The 16,314-nt window shown below is 35.2% G+C and overlaps 1 long non-coding RNA gene across 1 annotated transcript in view; it reads left to right on the forward strand.

The window, feature by feature from the left end:
- The first annotated feature begins 5,916 nt into the window (after positions 1 to 5,916).
- LOC311621527 overlaps positions 5,917 to 16,314 on the forward strand; it is a 1,687,340-nt gene continuing 1,676,942 nt past the window's right edge. The window contains exon 1 of the long non-coding RNA XR_014794845.1: positions 5,917 to 5,960. This is a non-coding gene — a long non-coding RNA (uncharacterized lncRNA). The remainder of the gene's footprint in view (positions 5,961 to 16,314) is intronic.

Here is a 16,314-nt window from a genome sequence, read left to right on the forward strand (position 1 = left end):
ATTCCTGGTCAGGGCCCATGCTCAGGTTTTGGGCTGTATTCAGGTGTGGGGGGGGGTGTGTGCGTGCAGGAGGCAGCCAATCAATAGTTTTTCTCTCATCAATGTTTAGATTTCTGTAATATACTGATGAGAAAATCAAAATGTTTTTGTCATTCTATCAATAGTAACTGCACTTCTCCTACTCCTTCCTCAACTTTGACAGATGATTACGATAAAATGTAATAATTTTAATAATAATCAGGGGAAAGGGGAAAAAGTCAGTGGCTCAATTCTCATTTAAGATCAGATGTGATGATCTATCACAATCAAATACTTTTTGATTCGTTTCTTCCTTTACATTTTCATAACAATGTACCCAGTGAGGTAGAATAAAGAACAGTAACATGAGTCCATCTGTGACTTCTGTTTCAGAAATCAGTCATTCCCAGAATGAGAGACCGGCATCATTTTTGCCCCACTCTGTTTACATCTGCTCATCCCCCTCCCCCATCAGAAGTAACTTCTCTCCTAACCTTAATGACAGTCATTGCCCTACCTTTCTTTTTTGCATCATTTTATTGGTGATATATGCAATCAACAAATGCAATTAAGTTTCAAACAGCAGCCCAAAGGATCATCTTCTGTGATCTGTTGGTGGTCCTGAAATTTCACAGAATGGCTGTGTCATTTGGAAGAAACAGCCCCCTCCCCCGCAAAATTAAATAAATAAACGCAGTTACTTTTTAAATGATATTATAGTAGGCAGAATAATGGCTTCCCCAAAGATGTCTGTTGTCCTAATCCCTGGAATCTGAAAACATGTTCATTAGATTGCTAAGGGAAAATAAGGTTGTAGATGGAATTAATTATGCTAATCAACTAACCTTACAGTTCGGAATTTAACCTGGATTATCAGGTGGGGCCCCTGTAACCATTAGGGGCATAAAAGTAGAAGGCAGAAGCTGGAGATGGAACATTAAAGGGATGCCGACCTAAAAGGACTGCAGCTTGGCATCATTGGAACTAGGATGGAAGAAGGAGCCTATGAGCTAGGGAGTGTGGGTCTCTCAGGAGATGGAACCGTCAAAGAAAGATTCTCCTCAGGAGCCTCCAGAATAAAGGCAACTCTGCTGACATTTTTAATTTAGCCCAACGAGATCAATTTAGAATCTCTGACCTCCAGAGCTGTAAGATTATAAATGTGTATGAAGAAACAAAGTTTGCTGTACTTGACTACAATAGCATTAGGAACCTGATAGAATGACCACTTACAATGAAATGTGTGTACTTACTTTAAATGGAATCACATTCTGCTATGATTTAAACTCAAGCTCCTCAACATCTCCTGTGAGAGTTATCATTGCGACTTGTGTCTACAGATTAATCATATTCATTCCTGTATATTTTCTCATTGTTGGATACTCACAAATTATTTACCCATTCCAATATTAAGAAATCTTTGAGATTCCCCAATTTTGAACTTTACCCAAAAGAAAAAAAAAATGCTGACACACCAATCTGGGGAAAAAGAAAAAAAAAAGGATGCAGGGTTCCTTGGAGAAATGGCTAATTCTGGTGCAGGAAATATATAAGATGATCTTGCAATAACTTCTGTGTTAGAAGCAAAAACATTCTTTTAAAATAGTAGCACAATAATGAGGTATTCCAGAGCGACACCAGATGAAAGTGCTCCCAAAGACCAAAGCTGTAGCTCTCCGAGTAGCAAAACACACACAAAGTATGATTGGTTTCAACCCAAAGCATAGCATTTGCTTTCTCCCATACTTGCATAAGCAAATGATTGAGAAAATATGGGATAATTTATATAGATATTTTATTATCAATAAAAGTAGAGCTTAACTCTTTACTTACTTGGTGTCAGCAGTGCAAAATGAATTTCTCCCTGAAGGGGAAGGGGAAATATCCCTTTTACATTGGACACACATTACTTCATGCAGGTGATCAAGGTCAAGACGTCTACATCACAGAGATGTCATGATAATAGCATGTGTACTCTGGATAGGTCGTGACAAAAAGACCCTTTACCTCTGTGGCCTTCCTTCCTAAAACTAGTAACCATGAGAAAATTCAAGTCTAGCCACAAGGAAAATAATGAGCAGATCTTATCTGAGGCAAACTTCTATAAATTACATGTTCATTACTATTCAAAACAAGGAAAGTTGGAGAAATTCTCATTTCTAGAAGGAGCATATGGAGACATGATGATTAATCATCAGGTGATATGTGGGGTTGGGGGATAGAGAGAGGAAGATCCAGGAATAGAAATGGTAAGTTAGGGAAAAACATGGAAATCTACATAAAATATTGATGTTAGTTATAATAATGTAAATACTGATTTATTCATTGCAAGAAATAAACCTAATGTAAGATATTAATAATAGGGGAAACTGGTTTTGGGTTTATAAGCAAACTCAACTGTCTTGACACTTTTTTTTTTATTAATCTAAAACTGTTCTAACAAATACTTCGTTTAAAAAAATCAGTCATTTCCCTCCAATCTGCAATACCATCTGTGTAATATATAAAAGTTTTCATATATTTGTTTAGTTGCTTCTGAGATCTCTATGTGTCTGTTAGAGTTCCAAAAACAATACCCTCTTAATTATTGTAGTTTTTAAGTAAGACTTTGCATTGAGTAGAACAGATTCTCTCACTTTGTACTTATACAGAGGGAGTTGTATACCCTGGACCTTTTCATATTCATATAAATTTGTGAGAGCCCTATGCCAGGTCCACTAAGAGCATATTTCACTTATATTTAAATTTCACTGAATCTATAGTTCAGTTGGAAGATAATTAAAATCTTTTCAATTTTGACTATTTTCAGCTAAGAACTTGGTAGATCTTTTTATTTGTTTAAGAGGCATTTTATGTCTCCTTTTGTTGTTTATTTATTCATACATATTTTCTATTTTGGATGCTGTTATACGATGCTATCCTTTTAAGTTTTAAAATATGTTTTAATGTACATAAAAATGAAATGGTTATGTTGATTTTATATCCAGCAAATTCCCAGTGATCTTTTTTAAACATCTAGTGAAAAATGTTTTTTCCTATTTATTGTATATGGTGATAGCATTAATTATTTTTTAATGCTTATGCAGCCTTGTATTTTTGGAAAAATCCAGATGATCATTGCATATTACTTATTTTATACTTTGCTAGTTTGTTTTGTGAAGATTAAGGTTTTTCTTAAACTGTGCTTATGTTTTGGTATCATGGTTATAAGCATAAGAATATGAGTTGGATAGAATCTCCACTTTTTCCTTTTCTCTGGAATATTGTGCGTGTGTGTGTGTGTGTGTGTGTGTGTGTATCCAAAAAGTATACACACTTTGGTTTCTATTATTAATTCCAATGGATTACATCTGAAGAAAAAAAAAAGAAACATAAATTGAGCTATCAGCTGTTGAAGTATGTATACATTTTGGGGGGACACATTATATGTCTATATATACATACACACAGTCTCCACCTTATGGTGATTTGACTTATGATTTTTCTGAGTTCACAATGGTGCAAAAACAATACACATTTAGTAGAAATTTTACCTCAAATTTTGAATTGTGATCTTTCCCCAAACTTTTGATATCCCATGTGATATTCTCTTGTGAAGCCAGACAGTGGCAGTGAGCCACAGCTCTCAGTCAGCTATGCCATCTCCAGGGTATAAAAACAATACTATGTTTAACGATTTAGCCCAATTGTGGGCTAATGTAAGTGTTCTGAGCATGTTTAAGGCAGGGTAGGCTAGCTACAATGTTTGGTATGGTAGGTGTATTAAATGTATTTTCAACTTGCAGTGGGTTTATATGACCTAACACCATTGTAAGTAGAGAAGCATCTGTATACATGGTGATAATAATTTATAGTTTTGCTAGTTACTGCATAAATTTACATTGGTTTTACATGATTGAAATTCTTGCAACAGTTATCAATCTGATGTGAACGAAGTATCTCATTGTGGTTTCATTATGTATTCTCTGGATTATGTGTAAGATTCCACGTGCTTTCAAATAGTTATTGAGAATTTAGAATACCTAGCCTCTATTTTATTATCTCTTCTGTGATTTTTAATTAAGTTTTTACAATTCTTACTGTTTTGCAGGAATTCTGTATATATTTTGGGTAATAACTCTTAGTCATATATGTTGAACAGTTTTCTCTCAGTTTGTGGTTTATATTTTAATGTTATTTATTTTACCTTGTGTTGTACAAGAGAAACAATATAATAAAATATTTCAATCTGGATTTTAATCCTTGTGCTTTCATTTAAAAAAAAAATAATTTCTAGAACTGACCAGTGTAGCTCAGTGGTTGAGTCGTTTTTTGAACCAGGTGGTCACAATTTGATTCCTAATCAGAGCACATGACTGAGTTGCAGGCTTCGTCTCATTAAGCTGTGGGCAGAAGGCAGCCTATCAATGGTTCTCTTCAGCATTGTTATTTCTCTCTCTCTCTCTTTCTCTTTCTCTCTAAAAATCAATAAAAATATATATTCATGAAGATAGTATCCTATTTTATATTTATCACTTGGGAATAATGTTTAAACATATATGTCATTATTCTAGCTTAGAAATTTGTTTCATGTGTTATGATTAGTTCAACTTCATTATTCTCCCTATAGATAGGCAATTTTCTAATAACATCTATTGAGTGAATGTCTTCTTGGATTTGTAATGCTTCTTTAGCAAATAGATTTAAAGGTAAAAAAATGGCTTAGTATCATTTTTTTTCTGTTTCCTTTGTCTACTAATTTACCAACACCAAAGCATATTTTCATCATAGTTCTTGCTATCTTGTAGGACAATTTTCTTGTCTTATTCTTTTTTAGTATGCTCATACTTTTTCTTGGCTTTTATTTGACATTACAAATGTTTAACTATTTTTAATGATTCACTATATTATCATTATATTTAATTCATTAGAATAAATACAAATATTTAGATTTAAATCCAACTTTCATTTCAGAAACTAAGCACCTTCAGAGACTCTCTTTGTTTTTTTTTTTAAAAGCATGGCTATGCTATTTTGTTACATGTATTACATCATGGTATAATTTTATGATTAGTTCATTCAAAATAAATTCAGTGCTTCACCACACTATTGATGTGTCTTCAGAAAAATGCTACTGATGAATTTCAAATGACTAAAATATGCCCTTGTGAAAGCATCAAAAATTAGCTGCATGAAGGGGTTTATCCTGTAATTTTTTAAAGTCATGATGCAGACTGCTGGCTTAAAAATCTTCTTCAATGTTAACAAATATTCATAGAAATCTGAGTATTATTTTGTTTTACAGTTCTTTGGTCTTTTAAAAAGTTTCAAAATTCCTGTATTATCTGCCTTGCTGGCTGTCCATTCTTGTCTCTTTTGTTGGTTCTTCCTTATTTATGTGACCTTTACATTTAGGCTGTTCTCTGGCTTAAGCTAAAGTACTTTCCTTCTCTCTAATTTTATTCATTCCTTTGAAGATCTCTTTCATTTATGGTTTGGAATACCATTTATATATCTTTATATATTCAATTTTATTATTCCATCTCAAGGGAACATCACCGATGGTTTTCCTTCTCATTGAGAGTGAAATCCAGGCCCCTTAAAATGACCTATAAGGATTTCTATCCAGATTCCTCCCACCTCTGACTCTATAATTTCAACTGCTAAGGTTCTCCAACCACCTCACTGTACTCAGCCACACTTGCCTCCTTGCTGGTCCTCATCCTGGAACACTGCTCACACCTCTTTTTCTTTTGCTTGATGTTTCTGTTATCTGAATCTCTTTTCCTCCACATATATACTTGGCCTAACTTCTTACTTCTATCATGTGACATTACAAATGCAGTTTTCCCTTATTCCATATATAAATAGCTCTCTAAGCAAAAGAAAGCCCTATCTGATTGCTAATTCCTACACAAAGTAAAAAAAAAAAAAAAAAAAAAAAAAAAAAAAAAAAAAAAAGAGTCTGTGCCCTAATCCCTAGAAGCTATGAATATTATTTTACATGACAAAAGCTATAATTAAGTTAAAGGTTTTGAGATGGGGAGACTATTCTGTGAGCCCAGTATAATCATATGGTTCGTTATAAGAGAGACACAGGAGGAGTCAAATTCAGAAGGAAAGAGAGGGGATAGTGGAAACAAGATTGGTGTGCAAAAGGAAGTTGAAGTGATGAAAGGAAGGGGCCATAACCCAAGGAATGCAGGCAGCTTCTAGGAATTAAGAAGCAAGGAAATGGATTCTTCTTCCCTGAAGCTTCCAGAAGGAATTCAGCTTTGCCAAAATCTTAATGTTAGATTTCCTGACCTCAAAAACTATAAGAGAACAAGTGTTGCATTGTTTTAAGCCCCCAAATTAGTGTTAATTTTTATAGTAGCAATAGGAAATTAATATTTCATTTATCAATTTACCTCTCCAAACCCTTCTCTGACATCTATAAAGCTTCATATTGGCCAATCTGACCACCTTATTTATTTTCAAACATTATAGCTATGTGATCTTCTTCCATTCACTGATTTTCCATTTGCATCACCCTGGTTGAAATACTCTTTTCTAAGTTAATTATATTGCAGGTTCTCATACATCATTCAAATCTTTACTCACTTTACTTTCCAGCAAGAGCCTCATGATCACCCTCCTCCCCTTGAAATCTCCCACATATGATTTGCTTTTCTTTATTTCACACACACACAAACACACACACACACACACACACACATACATATATATATATTTACCTTCCATCGGCATGCTGTAAATATAATCCTTTTATTAGAATGTAAGCTTTGTGTGGGCACAAAACTTTAGCTGTGTTTTATATTGTAATACAATAGTACTTTGCATCGTTATTGATATATATTAGGTGCTTACTAAATATGTGAATGAATGACAAAATGAATGAATGTTAGCAACTTTCCTTTCATATATCTTATTTCCACTAATTTATTATTCTCCATGAAATCCATAGCTCTCTACATATAACATATGTGAATTTTTAATTTATTCATCATATATCTCTTCCCATAATGTATCCAAAATTATTTTTACTCACTTTGTTAACATAAAAAAACATTGAAACGTGTTAAGAATTTTTGTGTTTATTTGAGCCAAACTGTCAGCACATGCCTGGAAGCAGAACCTCAAGGAATTGAGATAATGCTCTGGAGAATGGTGGATTACCTCTGTATTTACACATGGCAATCAAAGGAAAGGGACCTAGGTAGGTTACAGGAAATCCGTTGGTAATAGACTAGAGAGGCGGGAGAAGGCAAAGCAGGGAAACTCCTGCGATTGGATAAAAAGTAAAATGATGGACACATACTTAAGTGGGTACAGGAATGATTAACATGATAATAAAGGAATTTGTGGTGTCTGTCTGGCATCCAGTACATTGTGTCCAAGGGGTCCAGATAAAGGGAAGTTACAAGTTACCCAGACATTTTAAGGGCATGTTATCATAGATGCAAAAAGACAGATAGGCTCAGTTAAGGTATAGATTGACCTTGTCAGTGAAGATACCAGCCTAGGATGTGACTACCCACCATCACTGCATTTAGTTAAAGTTTAATTTTAACCAGTCCTTTGTGGTGACTTTAGGTCTCTGAGTTTGCAAGACTGCCATGCAGGCCTCCCCTGAGCTTGTCAGGTTAGCATGGAACCCCTTTCGCCCACAACTTCCATACCAGCAATGTTTATCATATTTCCTGGAAAATAGAACATTTTGTCAACATTGTTTAGATGCAAGCATGAATGAATATGTGAATAAAGTGTTCCATATCTAAAATTATAATTTAACACATCCAAAAAGATAATATTAAAAATAACTTAAAAGTTTTAAAACAAAAAGTTGGCATTATAATAGACCATGTCACATTTATCTTTATACAAGTATTGTAGATGAGTGGTATAGATATAGTCATATTCATCAAATGTTTGCTAAATGATTGAATTGAGTGATGAAGATAATTTACTAAGAATTTATATTAATCTGTTCTTATTTAAGGCATATGTGACAAATGGCTGGTTATCTAAGAATATGGACATATTTCTTTAGACAGTCTATTCTCTGATTATCCATTAAACTGTATAAAGGAAAACCGGGTGGTGAACAAGATTACAGTCTCATGGGTCATATCTTATCTGTGCATGAACAGTTGTTAAGTGATATATGGAGAGAAGTATGTATAGTTCTCTAGATTATTAGCAATTTATACAAACTTCATAGTGAAGTTTAAAAGTGCATACTAGCCTGGAATAATGGGGTAGTGGAAAGGGACGGTGGGTAGTGAGAATGGGAGCAAAAAAGAGTGATAAAATTAATATCTGCTTACAATGAAAGGCAAAAAGGCTTATTTACCCTAAAGAGGAACATATTTAAGAAAGATACATTTCATTCTAAGTTTACCCTATAGGTTTAAAACATTAATTGTCTATTGGTGGATATTAACCCATTATACAGCAGCAAAACATTACCCATTTATTTGGGCTGCTGCCCTATTTATTTCTTATCTTTACTCATCAGGGTATAACTCATTATAAAGCTTATTAGCTGTTTTATGTCTAAGAAAATATTAATATTGTAATGTTTCAGTACACTTTTGTTGGAATAGAAATGAACTTTTAAGATAGACTTTACTTCTCATTGTTTGAATGTTATCTATTTCCAAATAGACAATATTTTTTACCTTACTTACAGGTGTCTGTGTAAATATTCCTGTAGATCTTAGTGAAAATATTAAGAGAAATAGCTACTATACAGTAATGAACAATAAATTCTAATAAAAAAAACAATACTTAATATATTTGTGTTTTTATTAAACCTTAGACCTATGCTTGCAGCTAATTTACATATCAATCTTGGAGCTAATATCTAATATTAATATCTAATATTTTTTGTCTAATTCACGTCTAGATTTTTGCAGCAAGTTTACATATTCTTTTATATAAAATAAGGACATTTTAAATTTGTAAATACGTAAAGTTTCTTTCCTACTATGTAACAAGGAATGAACAATTTTTAAATTTTTTTTTATTTTTTAAATATATTTTATTGATTTTTATACAGAGAGGAAGGGAGAGAGATAGAGAGTTAGAAACATCGATGAGAGAGAGTCATTGATCAGCTGCCTCTTGCACACCCCCTACTGGGGATATGCCCGCAACCAAGGTACATGCCCTTGACCGGAATCGAACCCGGGACCCTTCAGTCCCCAAGCCGACACTCTATCCATTGAGCCAAACCCGTCCCGGCAAGAATAATCAATTTTGAAGAAAAAAGAACTTTGTAATCATCCAACCAAATGGTAGTTACTAGAATTACTATAACATATATACAATGGCTTGTACGAATTGTGGGAAACTGATTTTCAAAATGGAGGACATTCATATAGTAGCATGCAATAAAGTTCTATGATTATAATGTCAAAAATATTTAGGAAAGCAAAATAATATTTTTTATCATAGAGTTATAACTCTTCCCTTGTACTAGAGCAGATACTTATGCACTTGCAATAAATTCTATTTTATTTCTATCCTCAAGAAAACTCTGTTTCAAATTTTAATCAACAATTTATTAATATATTTTGAAATCCAACTTATAGAGAAGTTGTAGTCTGCATACAAATATGCACATAGCTATAAACTTTTATATGCAATGAAGGTTTCATATATATGGCATATGGGAGAAATTATTTTCTATATAAATGAAATTATTGTAAAATGATAGTTTACTGTATAAATGCAAACATTTTTTACTCTGATGCATTAGATAACTTAGTAAAATTTGCGTTGTCACCCAACATTATTGAAAATAATACATTTCTCATTATGATACATTGCTTTTATTTTTTTTTTTCATAGCAATGCACTGTTTACTTTGGGAAACACTAGGGTGAACATATTAAGTAGGACCTCATCTATTTGCACTTTTCTGACTATTCAGTTCTCCTGTTGTACATTCTTCATTGAATTTAATTTTTTTCTAATTTTGTCATCCAGTTTTTTTTTTCTTTGCTAAGCAGTGTTCTTGATTTTGTGAAGCCACTTTATAATTCTCCTCAATTACCTTATAAAGGCTATAATATACTGGGAAAGCAAAGTGAGCAAATTTATAAGTTGAAAGCAAATAACTATGAGGAAAGGGCTGAGAGGCAATTCATGATTAAAGTGTTTCTGCAACATTGAATAGAACTAAATTCCAGTTTTTATTCAAATGAAGTATGGAATGAATTAACTTCTTGCTATTTTAGGTTTTGTATTGTTTCATTTTGTTTTCTGGCCTTTTAGTTGTATTATTAAATGGCTGTAAGATTAATCATCCTCTCATTATCTAATGCTTTCTCCCTTGGAATCCCTTTTGGGGGCTATATTCTACTTATAATGCTAAAGTAAAAATATGAAAAAGGCAAAATTCCACTGAAACTGTTGGAAAAGGCAGTAGCTTTAACTTCCTCTCAGTAATGTAAGAATGACACACTTCTATAAGGAGAGAGAATGATCACAGCTTGTATGGACCTACCACCTTGTATGGAAAAACCCTTCTCTGTTTCAGGCTCTGTGTGTGCTCCTTTGTTGTGCTTAAGCCTGTGTATCATATGGCCCTGGGTCAGCCCCACTCTATATCTCTCCCTGTAGGGCTTTGTTGTATGCAGCACAGGAGGTATGTATGGCAGTCCTATTGACTGGATTGGCTCATGGGAGGAACCTGGTGGCCATGGGAGATTGAGGCCCACTATTGAAGCTGATCTTGCTCTATCTCTTCTCTGTGCTAGTCAAGTAGTGTTTTACATATTTGGTGTTTGCATTGTGTTCCTTGATGACTCATACCAAGATGCAATGGGCAAAAGTGCCACCTGTTCAACAGAAACCACATACATAAACAAAGAATAAAGTATTTCACACATTTAAAACTAAAGAACTAATATTTATGGGCACAAAATTCCTGGTTAAAAAGCTATGTATACTCAATATAATTTCACAGAGGGATAAATTACCTCCCGCTATTTCTTACTGAGTTGTAATCTAATTTCTTCAGGTTAAGTTTGAGTTTCCTTAGCAGAAAAAACATAGTATCCTATATAATAAAAGGGTGATTTGCAAGTTGACCAAACGGCAGAATGATATGTCGCTACGATGTGCATTGACCACCAGGGGGCAGATGCTCAACAGGAGCTACCCTCTGGTGGTCAGTGCACTCCCACAGGGGGAGTGCCACTCAGTCACAAGCCAGCCTGGTGAGTGCAATGACCTGCTCCTGCCACAGTAGGACATCCCCTGAGAGCTCCTGGACTGCAAAAGGGCATAGGTCTGCCTGAGGGATCCCCACCCCCCTGAGTGCATGAATGTCATGCACAGGACCTCTAGTATTGATTATAGGCACAAACTGAACTCTCTCTTTTTCTTTTCATCTTCATATTTGAATTTCAAACACAGTCATACATAGACACATTTTTTGTAAATCCTACATATTTTCACTTTTTCTGTTATGAATAATTCATACAAATATCACTATGTATCTATTCTTCAAAGATGTTGATTGAATTAATAGAATTAGATGTGGACAAAAAAATGCTTGAATGGGCAATAATTGCATGTATAGAGAGTTTATTATTGATTGTTTGCTCTTACTCTTGTTATTCTGAGACTGGAAAAATATATATATATATATATATATATATATATATATATATATATATATATATATATATATATTTGACTGAACAACTGGTCTACCAGTCACTATGACACACACTGACCACTAGGGGGAAGACACTCAATGCAGGAGCTGCCCTCTGGTGGTCAGTGTGCTCCCATCGTGGGAGCACCACTCAGCTGACCAACAGGTGCCAGACATCAGACTCATGGCTGGCAAGCGCAGCTGTGCTGGCACAAGCTTCTCCTGCATCTGCAGCAGCACTACCGAGCAGGAACCACTGCAGGCCCAGAGGGGCCAGGATGAGCAGGAGGGGTGTAGCATCCTACCTGGGCTCAGGCTCCTCCCCGGCCACCTGCCACTTTGCATACTCAAGGGGTCCCAGATTGAGAAGGGCACAGGCCAGGCTGAGGGACCCCACTGGTGCACGAATCCATGCAGCGGGCTCTAGTGTTTTATAAGATAAAAAAATAATCTAAAGAACCCCTTTCATATGATAAAGAATATATCAAAAATAGGTAAAGAAATTGTATTTTCCAAAAGAAGGTTAATAGAATAAACAAACAAACAAAAACTTAAATATATAAAGCGTACAAAGTGCCAAAATAAATCCCATGTGAATTTAAGATTTAAGTATTATAACAAAACTAGAGGCCCTGTGCACAAAATTTGTGCATGGAGGAGGGTGTCCCTCAGCCCAGCCTGCACCCTCTCTAATCTGGGAGCCCTTGAGGGATGTCTGACTGCCTGTGTAGGCCTGATCCTACCAAGATCAGGCCTACACAGGCAGTCATATGTCCCTCTCAATCCAGGACTGCTGGCTCCCAACTGCTCACTTGCCTGCCTTCTTGATTGCCCCTAACCACTTCTGCCTGCCAGCCTGATCACCCCCTAACCACTCCCCTGACAGCCTGATTGATGCCTAACTGCTCCCCTGACAGCCTGGTCACCCCTAACTGCCCTTCCCTGCAGCCCTGGTTCCCCCCCCCCCCCCCCCCCGCCAAACTGCCCTCCCCTGCATGCCTGGTCCATCCCAACTGCCCTCCACTGCTGGCCATCTTGTGTCCACATGGGGGCAGCCATCTTTGATCACATGGTGACATCCATTTTGTGTTTTGGAGTGATGGTCAATTTGCATAGTACTTTTATTAGATAGGATAGAGGCCTGGTGTACAGGTGGGGACCGGCTGGTTTGGCCTGAAGGGTGACCCGGATCAGGGTTGGTTGCCTTGGTGAATGGGGTGGCCTGGGTGAGGGACCTGTGGTGGTTTGCAGACTGGCCACACACCCCAGTGACCCAAGTGGAAGCCCTGGTATCTGGGATTTATTTATCTTCTATAATTGAAACTTTGTAGTCTTGAGCAGAGCCCAGGGCAGGCCAGAGTGGGTGGAAAGGTTGGCTTCCTCTTTGGCCAGGGAAACCCAAGTCCCCTGCTCACTCTGTGGCCAGCTGCCATCTTGGTTGGGTTAATTTGCATACTTGCTCCTGATTGGCTGATGGGCATGGTTTGTGGGTGTAGCAGAGTGATGGTTAATTTGCATATTACTCTTTTATTAGTGTAGATAATGTATGTATATAGGATATACACTGAGTCGCCAGATTATTATGACCACCCCATCAGTACTTCGTTGGGCCACCTTTTGCTTTCAATACTGAGGAGATGTCTTCTTGGCATTGACTCCAGGAGATGTTGAAAGGTGATGCAAGGAATCTGACACCATGTCTGTTGAATAGCACTGTCCAGTTCTGTGAGATTTGATGGTTGTGGAACCAGTTGCCTGATGGCTCTTTTAACTTCGTCCCACAAATGCTTAATTGGATTGAGGTCTGGTGATTGTGGGGGCCACCTAAGCAAGGTGAAGTCTCCCTCATGTTCTTGAAACCACTCCTGCACAATACAAGCACTGTGGTAAGGTGCATTATCTTATTAGAAGAAGCCATCTCCATTGGGATACGCCATCAACATGGTACGATGATCTTGATTAGCAATGATACATAGGTATGTTGTGCTATTCAGAAATTGTTCCACACAAATTAAAGGGCCCAAATAATGCCAGGAAAACATGTCCCAAACCATAACACTGCTCCCACCAGCTTGAGGGTTGTACTCATGCATGTGGGGTGCATGCTTTCATGCTGCTTCCTTGAAATTCTCACTCTGCCATCTGCATGAGGCACCTGGAAGCATGACTTTTTCCCAATGTTCGACTCCAATCCTTGTGTTCCTATGTGAACTGGAGACGCTTCATCTTGGTGACTGCAGACAGCAAAGGTGTTTGAATTGGCCTTTGGCTTCCATATCCCATATGATGAAGTGTATGGCTATTTTGCCAATAAAGTCAGGTGGTCATAATAATCTGGCTACTCAATGTATATTTAGATATAAATTATATCTCTATATACTTAAGAAGTAAAAACTACCCATCGAGCAGGACAGAAAACAAATTTATACAAGGAAAATATGGATGTTTGATTCCATAAAATTCTAACTAAAAAGAAAAGACATGTAATATAAATATAACAAAAATATATTTAAAAAGCAAAAGCTAACCTGGTTAAATATTTTCACTTTGAAAACCCTAAACATGCACCAATAAAAAAAATCTTAAAAATACAATATACAATGTAAATTTTAAAAAACGGTCTACTACATGGGAGTCATCTGGGAGTTTTAAACACAGTTACTGTACCCAAGTGAAACTGCAGACGATTGAAGCCCCGGGATATCTGGAGTTTAAAAGTCCTCTAAATGATACTGGCAACCTGCCATCCGTGAGAACCAATGGCCTGAAGCCAAAATAGTCTGAGACAGAGGCAAGCTAGAGAAATCCCTTTGTAATTTCTGAATTGTGAACCAGGTGTTCATATAATATACAAATTATAATTATACAAATAAAAGTATGAAAAAAATAATAGCATACCATGGAATAATAATAAATATACAAAGAATTGTAGACTGATTGGAAATAATGTTCATTTTTTTTATTACTGTATTTTACTTAATCATTGTTTCTAGTGATGTGTTTCATGTTAAGCGCTCAAAATTATGAGTGACCAGCTTATGTTAGAATATTCTTTTCATGTGCAGCTTTGAAGCCTTCACAGGGAATACGCAATTCTTATACAATTTATACTTCATTCAGAGTTGCCAGAATTCTATTAATGTAAAACAATTTTCAAACACTACTAACAACTCTGACTTAATTTTAACTCATCAACTAGACATGAACTGTTCTAAATAGTACCATCCATTCTCTCAGCCATCACATGGTATTAATGCATCTGAATTAAATGACTCTAATGACTTGTCATGATTTATCATCCAGAGAATGAATAAATCTATACTTTCTATTATTAATCTCATTACTCTCATGCATGACTTGACATTATAAATTACCTTGAAAAGAAACATGTTTTGCTCATTTTTTCTTTAGCATAATGTATTAAAATATAACTTTCATGCTGAGAGAAAATGTACACATGATTAGCAATTAAAATATATATTCTAGATCTACCCTTGCCATTTAAATCTTTCTTGAAACTGCATTCATTTTGTGTGTCAGTTTTTAAATGAACACGTGTCAACAAGTATATGGTTAGGGAGAAAGCAGAGTATTTTTGTGCACAATAGGTAATCACTATATAAATGATGAATCAGATGATAGATTTTCATATTTCATAAGCAAATAGTCTTTAGACATAGAAAAAAACTAATAAAAATATACAATGAATGGGGCATCTGATTCTTTTCAAAAGAATTGTGCTGTTAAAATAGGGTATTAATTTTATTTCAATTTTGGTTGTGTGGTTATAGTAATATAAACGTGGATGTTGGTTTAATGATTATTTCCCACCTTAAAAAATTGACTGCACAAATTACTTTCTGCATGTCAATGGTAAAATTATGAAATAGGTTATAAGGGTAATTTATGAAATTTGACATGTTAGTGCCTTCAAAAGTAGAGAAATAAATTTAATTTTAAATTGTTTTAGTTTTCTTCTGGAAAAAGAAGAGCCAAAAGTCTTATCAATTTCTAAGTTCTTTTCATGAGTATGATTTTCCTCATCCTAATGTGGACAAAAGCCATAGAATTGCAAAAGAAAATCCTCAATTTTTATAATTATTAATTTGAAAAGAATTGAAAGATTACAATCATCATTTTAATCTTAGCCTATTCAATCAACAGAAGTGAAATTAAATTTTTGAACTTCCGGACATTTAAAATAAACAAGCAAAGAGGAGCACAGTTTATTTATTTATTTATTTATTTATTTATTTATTTTTGCATTCTGTCATGATATAAACTCGAAATCGATTTCACTACTCTCCTTAGTACCCTAAAATTAATCCTAGGAAAGGTTCTGCAGAATATTATTTAATATTATACAAATATCAATTATGGGATTTATAGGATCAACCGCTACTCTTTCCACTGGCTTGTGGACAGAATCAAAGACAAAGGTCTTGTCTAACCTGCTTCCTCTGACGTAATTACATCACCTCCTTGTCTTGGCATGGGGACTCTTCCAAAACTGTGGGCTTGTTAAATCCAGGTACAGATCTTTAAAAGGAATCCCCCAATTACTGATATTTTGAATTTTCTTTTAATCTTTACTATTAGAAACTTTAAAAAAAATAATTTTCCCACAGAGAAATTTTCTTCAT

This window comes from Pipistrellus hanaki, assembly GCF_964339955.1.
Source record: "Pipistrellus hanaki genome assembly, chromosome: 4".
NCBI classification, from domain to species: Eukaryota; Metazoa; Chordata; class Mammalia; order Chiroptera; family Vespertilionidae; genus Pipistrellus; species Pipistrellus hanaki.